Source organism: Prionailurus bengalensis, chromosome B2, assembly GCF_016509475.1.
Source record: "Prionailurus bengalensis isolate Pbe53 chromosome B2, Fcat_Pben_1.1_paternal_pri, whole genome shotgun sequence".
NCBI classification, from domain to species: Eukaryota; Metazoa; Chordata; class Mammalia; order Carnivora; family Felidae; genus Prionailurus; species Prionailurus bengalensis.
In genome coordinates this window covers 3,547,838-3,561,964 of record NC_057349.1, presented here as the reverse complement: position 1 = coordinate 3,561,964, position 14,127 = coordinate 3,547,838, and the positions used below count along the sequence as shown (strand labels likewise).

Sequence of the window (14,127 nt, the reverse complement as noted above, 5' to 3'; positions counted from 1 at the left end):
TGGGCTAGTCTACAATCTTTTGAGCTCTTACAAGATGGAAAAGCGAGCATATCGCCCTGTAAAGACCGTTCATTCTCCGGAACATTTTCTTCCCCACGAAGAACAGGTTTCCCCGGCAGCTGTCCCTAAGTTGGGCTCAAAGAAAACTCTTCTTTCTTACTTTTAGAGATTCCAAAAGGTTTGTTCATTTTGCACGGAGAGGTGTGCTGTGTGTGCTTTGTGTGTTTTGCATGCGTGTGTGTGGTTATGCTCGTGGCTTCCTTCAGGGAGAAGCCTGAGTTCTATTCCTATTGAAGTGTCTGTTCCACTGCGTCTGTCCATTACTCTTGTGGAGTTAGGTTCAAATTTGGATAAGAAGGAGGTTTAAAGGGCCTCATTCTCATCTCCAATGAGTAAGGGAAACCTTCTGTACAACCCCATGTACACCTACACAATGTTTCTAAACCTCGATATCCCTGTGATTTTGCCCCTTCCCCCCAGTTGAGTGCTTGTACAGTACAATTATTTCAGAAGGCAGACTAGTTTAGAATACAGCTGGGATCAGAGGGGTTGGGAGAAGAAACCACCAGACCACCACCCTGTCTTTCCTTCCCCGTATTTCAAGTGGATTATGTAAAAAACAGCTTGTTTTAAGTAATTTTCAGGCAATGATTTGGAGTCTGCCATTTGCCACTGCAGAATTCTTTTTGTTTTTTCCAATTTTGACTAATTTTATCATGTCGGGGATGTTGTCAAAAAACCAAATGTCTTTTTCTTCTAAAAAAAAATTTCTTGTGGTAAAACGTGTATAACATAAAACATACCATGTTAACCATTCTTAAGTGTACAATTTAAAAACATTGATTACATTTACAGTGTTCTCCAACCATCACTATTTCCAAATCTTTATCCATCACCCAACTAGAAACTCAACCCATTCATACCTGTCTTCCCCTGACTCCTCATATCCTCAAATCCATTTTCTGTTCTATGAATTTGCCTATTCTAGACATTTCATATAAGTGGATGCATATAATATTTATACTTTGGTATCTGGCTTATTTCACTTATTTCACTTTTTGAGGTTCATCCATGTTTTAGCATTATGAAAACTTCCATTTTATGACTGGATACTATCATATATATATATACACATATATAAATGTATATGTGTATGTATCTCATATATATATGTATATATATACGCATATATATACATATATATATATACACATATATATACATATATATATATGATACCACATTTGGTTTACCCATTCATCTGTTGATGGCCATTTGTGTCATTTCTAGCTTTTGGCTGTTGTGAACAGTGCTGCAATGCACATTGAAATACAAGTATCTGAGTGGGTCTCTATTCTCAATTATTTTGGGTATATACCTAGGAGTAGAATTGCTAGCTGATACGGTGATTCTATGTTTAGCTTTTTGAGGAAGTCATCTGTTTTACACAGCAATTTACGTTTTACATTCCCACTGGCATTATACGAGGGTCCCAATTTCTCCACATCTTTTGCCAACATTTATTTCCCTTTTTGTTTTAATTCTAGCCATCCTAGCAGATGATATCTCATTGTAGTTTTGTTTTGCATTTCTCTGATGAGTAATGGTGAACATTTTTTCATGCGCTTACTGGCCATCTTTTTTTTAAATGTTTTTTTTGGGAGAGAGAGAGAGAGAGAGAGAGAGAGAGAGAGAGAGAGAGACAGAGCATGAGCAGGGGAGGGGCAGAGAGAGAGGGAGGGACACAGTCTCTTTAGCTGTCCAGGCTCTGAGCTGTCAACACAGAGCCCAATGCGGGCACACCCCCACGAATGATGAGATCATGACCTGAGCTGAAGTTGGATGCTTAACCAACTGAGCCACCCAGGCGCCCCTGTACATCTTCTTTAGAGAAGTTTTTATTTGAATCCTTTGTCCATTTTAATTTTAATTAATCAATTCAGTTTTTTTCTTAATTGAAACGTATTTGACACACAACATTACATTAGTTTCAGGTGCTCAGCATAGTGACTCAACATCTCTCTCTGTTGGGCTGTGCTCACCCAAGTGTAGCTGCATCTGTCACCACCCAACACTATCGTAATACCATGGACTATATTCCCTATGCTGTCTGTACCTTTGATCCCTGTGACTTATTCATTCTATGACTGGAAGCCTGCATCTCCCACTCTCTTTCACCCTTTTCGCTCACCCCTCCAGCCCCCTCTTTCTGTCAACCATAAGTTTGTTTGCTTTTTATATTTATAGATCTGTTTCTGCTTGTTTGTTTGTTTGTTCTTTCGTCTTATTCTTTAGATTCCACATACGAGTGAAATGATATGGTATTTGTCTTTTTATATCTGACGTATTTCACATAACGTAATACCATCCAGGTCCATCCATGTTGTCATAAGTGGCAAGGTCTTGTTCTTTTTCACGACTGAGTAATGTTCCTAGATCTATATCTATACACCATATCTTTTTTTAAAAATTTTTTTTCAACGTTTATTTATTTTTGGGACAGAGAGAGACAGAGCATGAACGGGGGAGGGGCAGAGAGAGAGGGAGACACAGAATCGGAAACAGGCTCCAGGCTCTGAGCCATCAGCCCAGAGCCTGACGCGGGGCTCGAACTCACAGACCGCGAGATCGTGACCTGGCTGAAGTCGGACGCTTAACCGACTGCGCCACCCAGGCGCCCCTATACACCATATCTTCTTTATCCATTCGTCCGCCAATGGACATGTGGGCTGCTTCCATATCTTGGCTATTACAACTATTACTGCAGTAAATGTAGGGGTGCATGTATCTTCTCAAATTAGTATTTTTGTTTTCTTTGGGTGAATACACAGTGACGGAATTACTGGATCATATGGTAGTTCTATTTTTAATTTTTTGAGGAACCTCCATACTGTTTTCCACAGTGGCTGTACCAGTTTGCATTCCCACCAACAGTGCCCGAGGGGTCCTTTATCCCCAGTCTTCCCTTACATTCGTTATTGCTTGTCTTTTTGATTCTAGCCATTGTGACAGGTGTGAAGTGATATTTCATTGTGGTTTTGATTTGTATCTCCCTGATGATGAGTGATGTTGAGCAACTTCTCATGTGTCTGTTGACCATCTGTATGACTTCTGTGGAAAAGTGTCTATTCAGGACCTCTGCCCATTTTTAATCGGATTATTATTATTTTTTGGTGGTGAGCTCTATAAATTCTTTATATATTTTTGGATACTAGCCCCTTATTGGATATATCATTCGCAAATACCTTCTCCCATTCAGCAGGTTGAATTTTCATTTTGTTGATGTCAAATCATTATGATGTATACATGAAACGAATATAATAATTGTACGTCAGCTATGCTTCAATTAAAAAAAAAAAAGTCTTCATCCTACTCTCCCTCTTTTGCCTTCTTCTTTTCTTCCATTCCATTTCCCTTTACTTTTCCTTCCTGAAGAAAGTCATTAGGCATGTCAGACCAAGTTCGGACTGGGGAGCTGTGGTGTCCCGGACTTTCCCAGGTGAAGAAAGTATCCATGTTGGGAGGTGACACGGAGTGTTGGATCCCAGGCGGGATGCGGACACCCCTTGCTGCGGATTGTTTACCCCAAGCACGATGCAGGAGGCATCCCCTTAGGAACGGGGCCCAAAACATGGTGTTGGAGCCCCAGTGAGATGAGAGCAGCTCAGCACACGGTGTTAAAGTCTGATCGGCACGAGGGGCGTCTAGGGCGGCAGAAGCCCAACCAGTGGCGTCACGTCCTGAGCCGGGTCAGGAGGGCAACTCTGTAGCACAAAGCAAAGGCACTTGACACAGAATTCCCGAAAAGGGTTTGGGAGTGAGCTGTGGGTGGGCCATTATTTCTGCACACTCCCCCCACACAAGAGTTTAAACTGAGGCGCTCCTTCCCTCTTCCTAAATCTTCACAAGAGCGGCGTCAACAAGGCCAGTCAATGGCACCAAAATACGGGGGACACGCTGGAGGAGGCCAGGGGAATATTAAGGCAACAGATGGGCGGCTTGACTGCCTGAAGTTGATTCTTCGGTGAGATTGGCCTGTAGTTTTAGAGCTTCAAGGCCAACCAGGCATGGACATTTCCCACAGAACACATGCGGGAGGTGGGAGAGAGAGAGAGAGAGAGAGAGCATTGGCGTGGGATCAACTTAACGCTAGTTTAAATGGGCCCTAGCGGAGAAATGAAAGCAACTCAGGGGGAGAGAAGCAGGAGGAAAGAGAGAGGAAACATTTTCCCTAGCAACTACCCAAGGGGCTAGCACTCAACAGCTCCAGTGGGGGCAGGGAGAAGTATGACCTTTATTTCAAGTATGAATTTTAGGGTGTTACATGGAGCTCAGCGTCTAACTTTGGGACTGAGACTGTATTACTTGGGAGAAGGCACGAAACGACTTAGGTCTTCCTACGGAGGGAGGAAGAAAATGCGTCCCAGTGAATGGAAATAAAATGATAATGGAAGACCTAACGGTATGTTCTATGTTGTTATATCCCAGGGGAGGTCACATCCTTATCACAGAGTTTGGAGAGGGCCAATTGGTAAAGTTATATGACTGTCCCTTAATTAGTTTTGGTATTATTAGGACTTTATCACCCTATCCAAGGACACCTCGCGGATCTGAGAGGCAGCTCCCCATGGGGGTAACACAAACGTACGCGGTAGGTCCAGCAATGCTCGGAACATAAAGAAGCCACTTGCCGTTTTCAATTTCTGAGCATGGGTGTAAACATTGTATCATTTTCATTTAGAACTGGCAAATAAAATAAAAAGCATTCCTTTTTAAAAATTCTTAAAATGTGTATTTGATTTTGAGAGAGAGAGAGAGAGAGAGAAACAGAGCAGGGGTGGAGGAGGGACAGAGAGGAAGACACAGAATCCAAAGCAGGCTTCAGGCTCCGAGCTGTCAGCACAGAGCCCGACGTGGGGCTCGAACCCATGAACTGTGACATCATGACCTGAGCTGTGGGGCTCGAACCCATGAACTGTGACATCATGACCTGAGCCGAAGTCAGCCGCTTAACCCACCGAGCCACCCAGGTGCCCCCAAAAGCATTCTTTCATGGGAGCGAGGATGGGGGTGGGGGTGGGCAAAATGGGTGGAGGGGGTCAAAAGGTACTAACTGCCAGTTATAAAACAAATAAGTCATGGGGATGTAAGTTTCACCATGGTGACTATAGTTAATAATACTGTATTTTACATTTGAAAATTGCTAAGAGAGTAGATCTTAAACGTCCTCATCACAAGAAAAAAATGTAACTATGTATGGAAATAGATATTAATTATATTTATTGTGTGGGGCGCCTGGTGGCTCAGTTAAGTATCTGACTCTTGATTTCGGCTCAGGTCAGATCTTACAGTTTGTGAGACGGAGCCCCACGTTGGGCTTTGCACTGGCAGTAAGGAGCCTACTTGGGATTCTGTCTCTCCCTCTCTGTCTCTCTCTCTGCCCTTCCCCTGCCCGCATGCTTCCTCTGTCTCTCTCTTTCAAGATGGATGAACTTTATTTATTTTTATGAACCATGAGATCGTGACCTGAGTCGAAATCAAAAGGCAGATGCCTGACCAACTGAGCCACCCAGGCGCCCCAAAATGGATAAACTTATTTAAGTTCTATTTTAAGTACCAGTTGTGGCGATGTAAGGTCCTAGCCTCTCGTAAATATGTTTTTTGGTGTTAAACAGTGTGTGGGAGATGTGTTCATGAGAAAGGACCCCTGGAATTGCGTATTTAAGGCAAGGGTAGGTCTGGAGGTGTTATTGATATGGAACCTGGAAGGGTGTGCCGGGAAGGTGCGTAGTCCCAAGAAGAGGCAAGTTTCCTGACACCGAGGCTTCCCCTGGATCCGGGGATCGCCGCAGGCAGGGTTCCGCTGTCCGTCAGTGAAACCAGTTTTAAGAAATGGTTTAAACATGCGGACAAGCACACTGATACAGTAGTTGGAAGGCCCAAAGGACCAGGCTGCGGGCTGGCCGCCGAACCGTCAGCAGAAAACGGGCCCTCCTGGGAGGCTGCCAGGGGTCACCATCAGAAAGCAAGGCCAACGGCCACTTTCTGTGGGTCTTTGCAGACATTCAGAGCTCAGGAAGGTGGCCTGCCACCTGTTAGGACGACCTCTGCTGCACATGGACGAAGCCTGCCTCCTTCCCCCGCGACAACAAAAGCATTCTGTGTACGAGCCGTGAATTGCGCGGCTCTTGTAGCTTTGGAAGGATACCTTGTTCTGGCCGGTCGCTGCCACTTACCTGTCTCTCACATGCCACAGTGTTAAAAACTGTTTTATTTAGTTTTAAATTTTTTTTAACGTTTTATTTATTTTTGAGACAGAGAGAGACAGAGCATGAGCGGGGGAGGGGCAGAGAGAGAGAGGGAGACACAGAATCGGAAGCAGGCTCCAGGCTCTGAGCCATCAGCACAGAGCCCGATGCGGGGCTCCAACTCACGGACCGCGAGATCGTGACCTGGCTGAAGTCGGACGCTTAACCGACTGCGCCACCCAGGCGCCCCTAAAAACTGTTTTAAACCAGAGCAGAGAGCAGGTAATTCCTGGCCTGTTACCCGCAGTTCCCTGTTTGTGTTTTCGCTGTGTATTTTGAGATCCCAACATGTGGGGCTGCTTTTCTCCTTTTAGGTTTCCATACAAGTTTCGATCGAGCTGTGTGCAGAAATGTAGAAAGTGGCTGTGGCCAGGTTTCCCTGCTTCCTTTCACCTTGCCCCCCTCACCCCCGAGCATCTAAGCCAAGAACTGAAAAGAGTCTGAAGAGGATGTAGGGCAGAGGAGGAGATGTTTTGTAAGAGAGGCGTATTGGACTAGACTTTGAAAAAGGAATTAAGGGACCTCCCTAAATTAAGTAAAAAAAAAAAAAGAGAGAGAGATTCATCCAAATATGGAGAGAGAAAATCCTAGAACCCACGCGGCATGGATGCTATAGAGGTTCCCGCGGAAGGAACCAGGCGGGTAGAAATAAGAACACGTGTAGAGTTACCTCCCTCCCTCCTTTTCCTGGGATCGGCACTGGATCCCGTAAACTTGGCATGGACCCGCGTGAATAAGTAGATAACAAGTGGACGAGGTTTACACCCACCTTCAGAACCAGGACTCAGAGCCAGTCATTTCTCTAGGCCATGCCGAGAGTGAGTCCATACCCTAGTCCTTGGCACCTCAGAAGGTGGCCGTGTTTGGAGATGACGCCTTTAGAGAGGTCATTAGAGTAGACCCTAATCCAATCTGCCTGGTGTCCTTCTAAGTAGAGGAGGTTAGGACACGGAGAGAAACCAGACGCGTCCACGCTCAAAGACCCCAGGAGACAGAAGGCGGCCATCAACAAGTCAAGGAGGGGGACCTGAGGAGAAGGCAAACCCACCGACGCCCTGATTTGATCTTGGATCTCGATCTAGCCTCCAGGACTGGGAGAAAAATTTCTCAGTTTAAGCCCCACGGTCTGTGGTGTTTTGTTACAGCAGCCCTAGCTGACTAATACAGAGCGGAAGGGTTATGTTATCAAAATGGAGTCTTTGGGAGGATATGTTTAATCGTTGGAATGGTGACGTTTGGGCCTTTGTCCTGTCAGCTCCTGAGGTCAAGGATTGCTCAGTTCCCTCTAAACCCCCAACCCCAGGACAGTGCTCAGCACACAACACGTTCTCAATGAGTAGAATGAATGATGTGATGACAAGGAAGGGAGGTTTAAGGGAGGTCTTATAGAAATAATCTACCATAGTGGTCCTCAAGCTTTCTGGTGTCCGGACTCTTTACTCTTTTTTTTTTTTTTTTTTTTTTTTAAAGAATTTTATGTTTAAGTAGTATCTACACCCAGTGTGGGGCTCGAACTTACAACCCAGAGATCAAGGTCGCGTGCTGTGTGGACTAAGCCAGCCAGGTTCCCCAGGACTCTTTACGCTCTTAAAAATTATTGTGAAACCCAACGTTCTTTGTGGCTTATATCCCTCAGTATTTACTATGTTAAGAGTTCAGACGGCAAATTTAAAAGTATTTATCTGTTAGGTTTTTTCTAAAATGAGCGCGATCAACCTACTAGGTGTTATCATGAGTCACACTTCACGAAAAAATAACCATATATGTTTTTCTTTAACTCTCCTTAATGACTGGCTTAGTGGAAGACAGATTTTCATATCTGCTTCTACATTCAAAATGCTGTAAGCATATGAAGAAAGTTTGGCATCATACAGATATGTTGTTAGAAAGGGAAAGAGTATTTTAATAGCCTTTTCAGGTAACCATGGACATTCTTCTCTGATGACCTTATACCAAAACGCGACAGGTTGTACTTTCCGTAGGGTTGGCTGTGATGTGGAATCTGAAGCCTTCTCGCTATCTTTGGATGCGTGATTTGGTAACAACTTGGTCGTATTGGTCCACTGAGATATCTCGCTTTTCCAAATGTTGGAACATTTCAGTGTAGAGTATCCAACAGAAAAGAACATTCGTTAACACCGTCACCAATCTCATCAGAAATGCCTGTAGGTGTTGGGAAGCTGCAAGTTCATGATGTCTCCTAAAAGCTGATTTTCACCTGAAAGCTAATAACTCGTCATTGCAAACAAAGCCTCTCGGTTCTTGCCTTTGAGTTTATTACTTTTTGGTACGGGCTGATTTCTTTGATTTTTGCCAAAATGTATGACTATGTCACAGTTTGGTTTCTTATTTATTCTTTCAAATGAAAATGCTGCTCCATCCAAGTATATACTTTTTTTACTGCTTCATCAAGGACATTCTTAAGGAAAACACTTGTCCCCAGAGAATGTGGCAGCTGTGGACACAGCGAGGGGTCAGTGGTACCTCTTGATATTAGATGCTTAATCCATAGACGGAACTAGGAGTTTTACCGACTGTTTTTGGACCATCAGCTTTTTGCATAACAAATAAAGCCTTGATGTTATGAAAACATTATTGGCCTCACACACCTTGAAAGTGTCTCAGGAATCCCCTGGATCTATCCACCACTCTTTGAGAACGGATGATCTGAAGTTATCTGCGGGGATTGGAGGGACAAAGGGCCAAGGTTGCCTTGGAAATTTTGAACCCAGGTGCCAAGACCACGGCAGGCTGTGAATTGAGGTTGGTTGAATGGACGACCCTCAAGATTAAGGGTCCCCTGCTCTACCCACTGAGCCAGCCAGGCATCCTCCTGTGAATAGGATCTTTAATAGAATTTTTGGTTGCCTGGAGAAAACATGGAGACTCATATAATCAGTTTGTGATACTTCGAGGGGAGTATCTCGGGTGACATACGTGGAAATGCAGATTTCAATGGACAGAAAAGTGTAGACTATGGACATATTCGGGAGGTATTCATTCAACTATTTAGTGAGTCTACTACTCCCAACAGAGGAGACTGTGGACGGTCAAAAATTCATTCATGTCTCCGAGGGAAAGACAATCCAGATCAACAGAAAGGGAGACGGAAAACACCCGCCAAAGGTCAAACACAAGTGTTCGGTGGGCACATCATGGTTTCCAGGAATCAGATGATTCTTTTAAGGTCTAATCGGAGCCTAGCCCCCATCGCCTTCTTAGCGCAGTGGGCAGCGCGTCAGTCTCATAATCTGAAGGTCCTGAGTTCGAGCCTCAGAGAGGGCAAGTCTTTTTGCGCGGAAGCGTGCGCCCCTCCGCGTTTTCACCGCAGGTGGTAACCTTAACCCCCTTTTAGGGGTGAGGTGTTGGAGCATCCTGGGAGAGCTGGGACGTAGCGTCTCCCATCCTGAATCCAGAGGGTGGCGCCACTTGAGATGCGGCGCTTTCGCACAGCGAGCGCCCGGGTCCCCATCCGACCCGTGCCCCACGGCTGCGTCCCGGAGGTGCGGGCCCGGGGACGGGTGAGGCTCGGGCGCCCGCGTGTCCCGAGAAACCGGGCGGGGACGGCCCGCGGCACGTGCCGGGACGGGCGGGGACCCGCGGGCGCTGCCCTCCCCCGACATCGCCGCGCGGGCCTGTGGCGCGCTCGCGGTGGGGACCCGCGGCCTGGCGATCGGCCGCCCGCAGGGCTGCGTCCCGGCGCACAAGTGCACGGCGCTCGGCTGCTTTTCCCGTTCTCAGGGTCACTGGCGCAGAAGACCGGGCGATCCCGGACGTCTTTGAAGCGTAGTCAGTTGCGTCTTTCTGCCTTTTTTCCGCGTTTGGCTCCCCCCGCGGCGGAGCTGGCGAGGGCTTGCCGGGCACTCCCACGGACTGCGCGTGGACCGCGAGGGAGCGCGCGGCAAGGGGCGTGCGCGGGGAGCGCGGAGGTCCGGCCGCGCGGGGGCGCTGGGTGTCGGCCGGGCGCGCGCCAGGCGGCTCCGGTTCCCGCGGCGGGAGCACCTGACGGTAGGGCGGCCGGCACCCCTCGGCCAACCGGACCCGGCTTTACGTGGGGCTGACCTGGGAAGGAAGGAAAGAAGGAAGGAAGGAAGGAAGGAAGGAAGGAAAGAAGGAAAGAAGGGAGGGAGGAAGGAAGGGAGGGAGGGAGGAAGGAAGGAAGGAAGGGAGGGAGGAAGGAAGGAAGGAAGAGAGGAAGGGAGGAAGGAAGGGAGGAAGGAAGGGAGGAAGGAAGGAAGAGGGGCCAGCAAGTCTCAGAACAGGCCCTGGCTCGCGCCGCGGGCTGCAGGGTGCCGGAGGGTCAAGGCCACGGGAGGTTACGACGCCCAGTGGACTTTATAGAAACTGAATTCAGGCAGGAAGAAAGGAGGAAACACAGTGTTGGGAAGTGTGTCCTTAAAGAAGCGTTTACCCACCTGCCTGGGATCCCATCACCACCCGCCCGGCCTCCCTGTTTCAAGTGCAATGCCAGTCCGGGGCCCTAGCTTCAGGAAAGAGGCCATTCTCTGTGCCACACACAGAACCCACCTAGTTGTTCCCCCTTTTGCCCTAGAGGCTCCTGGAGATGGAAACAAACGTGCAAAAACTTGCCAGCGAGAAAGCAATTCCACCCCACCCGTTCTCAGCACTTACTGGGGCCTAGCCTGCCGGGGGAGGGGACTCACTCAGAGGTACACAGCCGTGGGACAGTCCCTGCCTTTGGGCGCTTTCTCACGACGTTTTCTCGTTTCCAATAGGAGCCCAAACCCCGAGATTGCTGAGGGTGATGCTGAGGCCATGAGGAGGTCCTGGGAAAGGCTTCGCCCCTGGAGCGTAAGAAATTATCACGTCTCCCGGACCCCTTGACCTTTTCAGGTCACCAAGGTGAAGTGAGGACCGAATAACTGCCTAACATCCCGGAGAGTGCCCGGGGCAAGGGCGTGAGGACAACCAATGGCTCTCTTGTCTCCATCACAGGGCGCAGCTCCCAGGTTCACGGGGACCTGAACCTGTCCCGAGTGGGGAAGACCGCCTCAGGCACCGCCCTGTTGGTTCATCCGGGTATTCCAGAATCGCCTTCTGTTTTGTCAGAAGTTAGGATCATCAACTGCTGTGGCTGACTGGGAGGTGGCCTGGGGGGAAGCCACTCCGGGCGCTGTGTTGGCACCTCTGGCCCCGGGGGTGCCTAGTCCAGGGGTAAGTGGGAAAACCCTGTACATAGGAAAAATGGTCATTTATATGTAATTCAAGATAAGCACTTTTTTTTTTAAGTTTAAAACACCAATTAAACATGCTGTCCTTTAGACATAAAAAGGAACGTGGTGGGTTTTGTTGCTGTTGTTGGTTGGTTTTTTTTAAGTTGCTAAACAAAATAATCGGTCGAAAGAAATCAAGGTTCAGCTTTCATTTTTTTAATATTTATTCCTTTTTCGAGATACAGAGAGAGACAGTGTGAGTGGGGGAAGGACAGAGAGAGGGAGACAGAATCCAAAGCGGGCTCCAGGCTCTGAGCTGTCAGCACAGAGCCCGACGCTGGGCTTGAGCCAAGAGCTGTGAGATCATGACCCGAGCCGAAGTCGATGGCTTAACCGACTGAGCCCCCCAGGCGCCCCTGAATATGCTATTTAGATGACTCAATTAAAAGAGTGATCCACAGAGACTTGATCCAGGGCCGGGAAGATCTGTAGGAGGGACATCCCCCCCCCCCCCCCCCCCGCCACGTCCAAGGGTTGAGACTGGGGGACGCGAGGGCATTATCTCCAGAGGGAATGGCAGGTGTGGGATTAGCAGCCGGGGGTACACGCAGGGCTGAAGGTCCATCTGGTTCCGGGTCTGCGGGGGTGGGGTGTGGGGGGGCAGGTGTCGCAGTGGCCACATTCTGTTACCTCCCTTCAATCCCTACCCCCAGCTGGCACTGTTTGATCGTCCCACACAGAGGGCTTGAGCAGTAGGGAGATACACGCTAGCTTTGAGGTTTCTGCCACCTACACTCGCTCGCTCCCATGGGCATCTGGTGGGCTGGCTGAGGATCCCCGCCCGGCCCTCAGGCCATTGGAGCCCCGTGGGAAGGAGTGAGGCTTTCTGCTTTAGTTTCCCCCCTGTGACCCCGGCTCTCAGCCTTGGGCACAGCAAGAGCAAAGACGTGGCATCAGTGAGACTGGGGCTAAAGAATACAACGAATTCACGTCTGCCTTTTGGTTTTGCTCTTGAAAAACAGAAAAGCGTAGAGACGGTTGGGGCAGTTACCTTACTTGTATTCTTTTATTTTTGATAATTTTAAATTTATTTATTTGAGAGAGAGCAAGCAAGCAGGACAGGGGCAAAAGAGAGAGGGAGAGAGAGAATCTCGGTGCTAGCACCGAGCCTGATGTGGAGCCCAGTCCCACGAACCACGAGGTCATGCCCTGGGCCGAGATCAAGAGTCCAACACTTAGGATTCTGTGTCTCCCTCTCTCTCTGCTCCTCCCCCGCTCGCACTCTGTCTCTCTCTCAAAAATAAATAAATATTAAAAAAAAAAAGAGTCTGACACTTAACCGACTGAGCCCCCCAGGCGCCCCTTACTCTTAAATTTTATATAGTTTTTGAATCGGTAACAAATGAACACAGTTCAATATTCAAGAGGTTTTCCAAAGGGCGCTCGCGTTCCCAGTGCTCAAGTCCCTGCCCCAAATGCAATTAAAGTTAGCAAATGCTCATGTGTATTTCCTAAGATACCTAAGGAATGTACAAGAAAGTATCTGTGAACCTAAGTGTATTTTTACGTATCCGGTTCTTGCTGTTCATGCTGTGAAAAGCTGCTTTTATCAGTGGACCTTGGATCTCTTTGTTTTTCCTCTTGTGCTCTTCCCCCCCCTTTTCAAGTCCACCAGAGATTCGGTTGTAAGCAGTTACTGTATTTTATTTAACTGTCCTCCTGTTGAAGAGTCTTTAGGGTGTTTCCAGTCCCATGACGTTACAAACAAAGCTGCAGTTATTATGCGCATTTCCTGGCACAGGTAAGAGTGTCTGTAGCATGAAATCCTAGAAGTGCAGCCGCTGAGTTAATTTTGATAGATTTGGCCACATTGCCTTCCATGAGTGCGGTACGAGATCGGGAGGGAAGCGAACTGACCCTTCGCGGCCAGTGACGAAAAATATACCAGGTTTCCTAGACACTGACGTTCACTTAGAGGAAAGACCATTCTCCGGGAAGGTGCCACCTGTTCAGATAGCCCACCGTGTTTACAGGCACATTTTGGAGCAGGGAAAAGGTAGAGCTCCTTGCTGGTGGGTAGAAGAAAGCCAAGTTTCAGAAACATGTAGGTGTCTGGGTTACGGCAAGAAAGGTAAAAGATATTCTGCCCCCACCCCTGCTCCCCCCGCCCCTGGAGACCCTCCACTCCCACTGCTCCTGTGCCTGGAAGAGCCCTGGCCTCTCTGTCTTCTTTCCAGGAAACACCCCCCTTTTCCCTTTCACAGCCTTCCCTGAGCCTTCCCACCCACAGAAGCCCGGTAAGGCCAGGAACTCAGCATGCCTCCTCCAACCCGTGGGCCATCCAGTCCCAGACAGCATCTCAGGCCCGACGCACGGTCTAGTCCTGGGGGAAGAGTGGCCCCGGGGGCCCTGCACAGCTCTGTCTGAGGTGAGCCCAGATCTGCCTGCAGAGGGTGGGGGCCACGGGGCCAGGGCTGCGTGGGGGAGAGGAGGTTCTCAGCCAAGAGTAGACAGAGCCCTGGCTACTGACAGAGCGAAATAGTTCCAAACACTTGCACCTCAAAATGAAAGGGAAGGAAAAATAGAATTGAATACACATGAATAAAGAATAAAGTAAAACTGACTTGCTGTGTTCTTCGTGGCCA

At 48.2% G+C, this 14,127-nt stretch overlaps 1 non-coding gene across 1 annotated transcript; it reads left to right on the top strand.

The window, feature by feature from the left end:
* Positions 1 to 9,520: 9,520 nt before the first annotated feature.
* On the top strand, positions 9,521 to 9,593 carry TRNAM-CAU. Its single transcript has one exon. It is a non-coding gene; the product is annotated as a tRNA-Met (tRNA).
* The last annotated feature ends 4,534 nt before the right edge of the window (positions 9,594 to 14,127 follow it).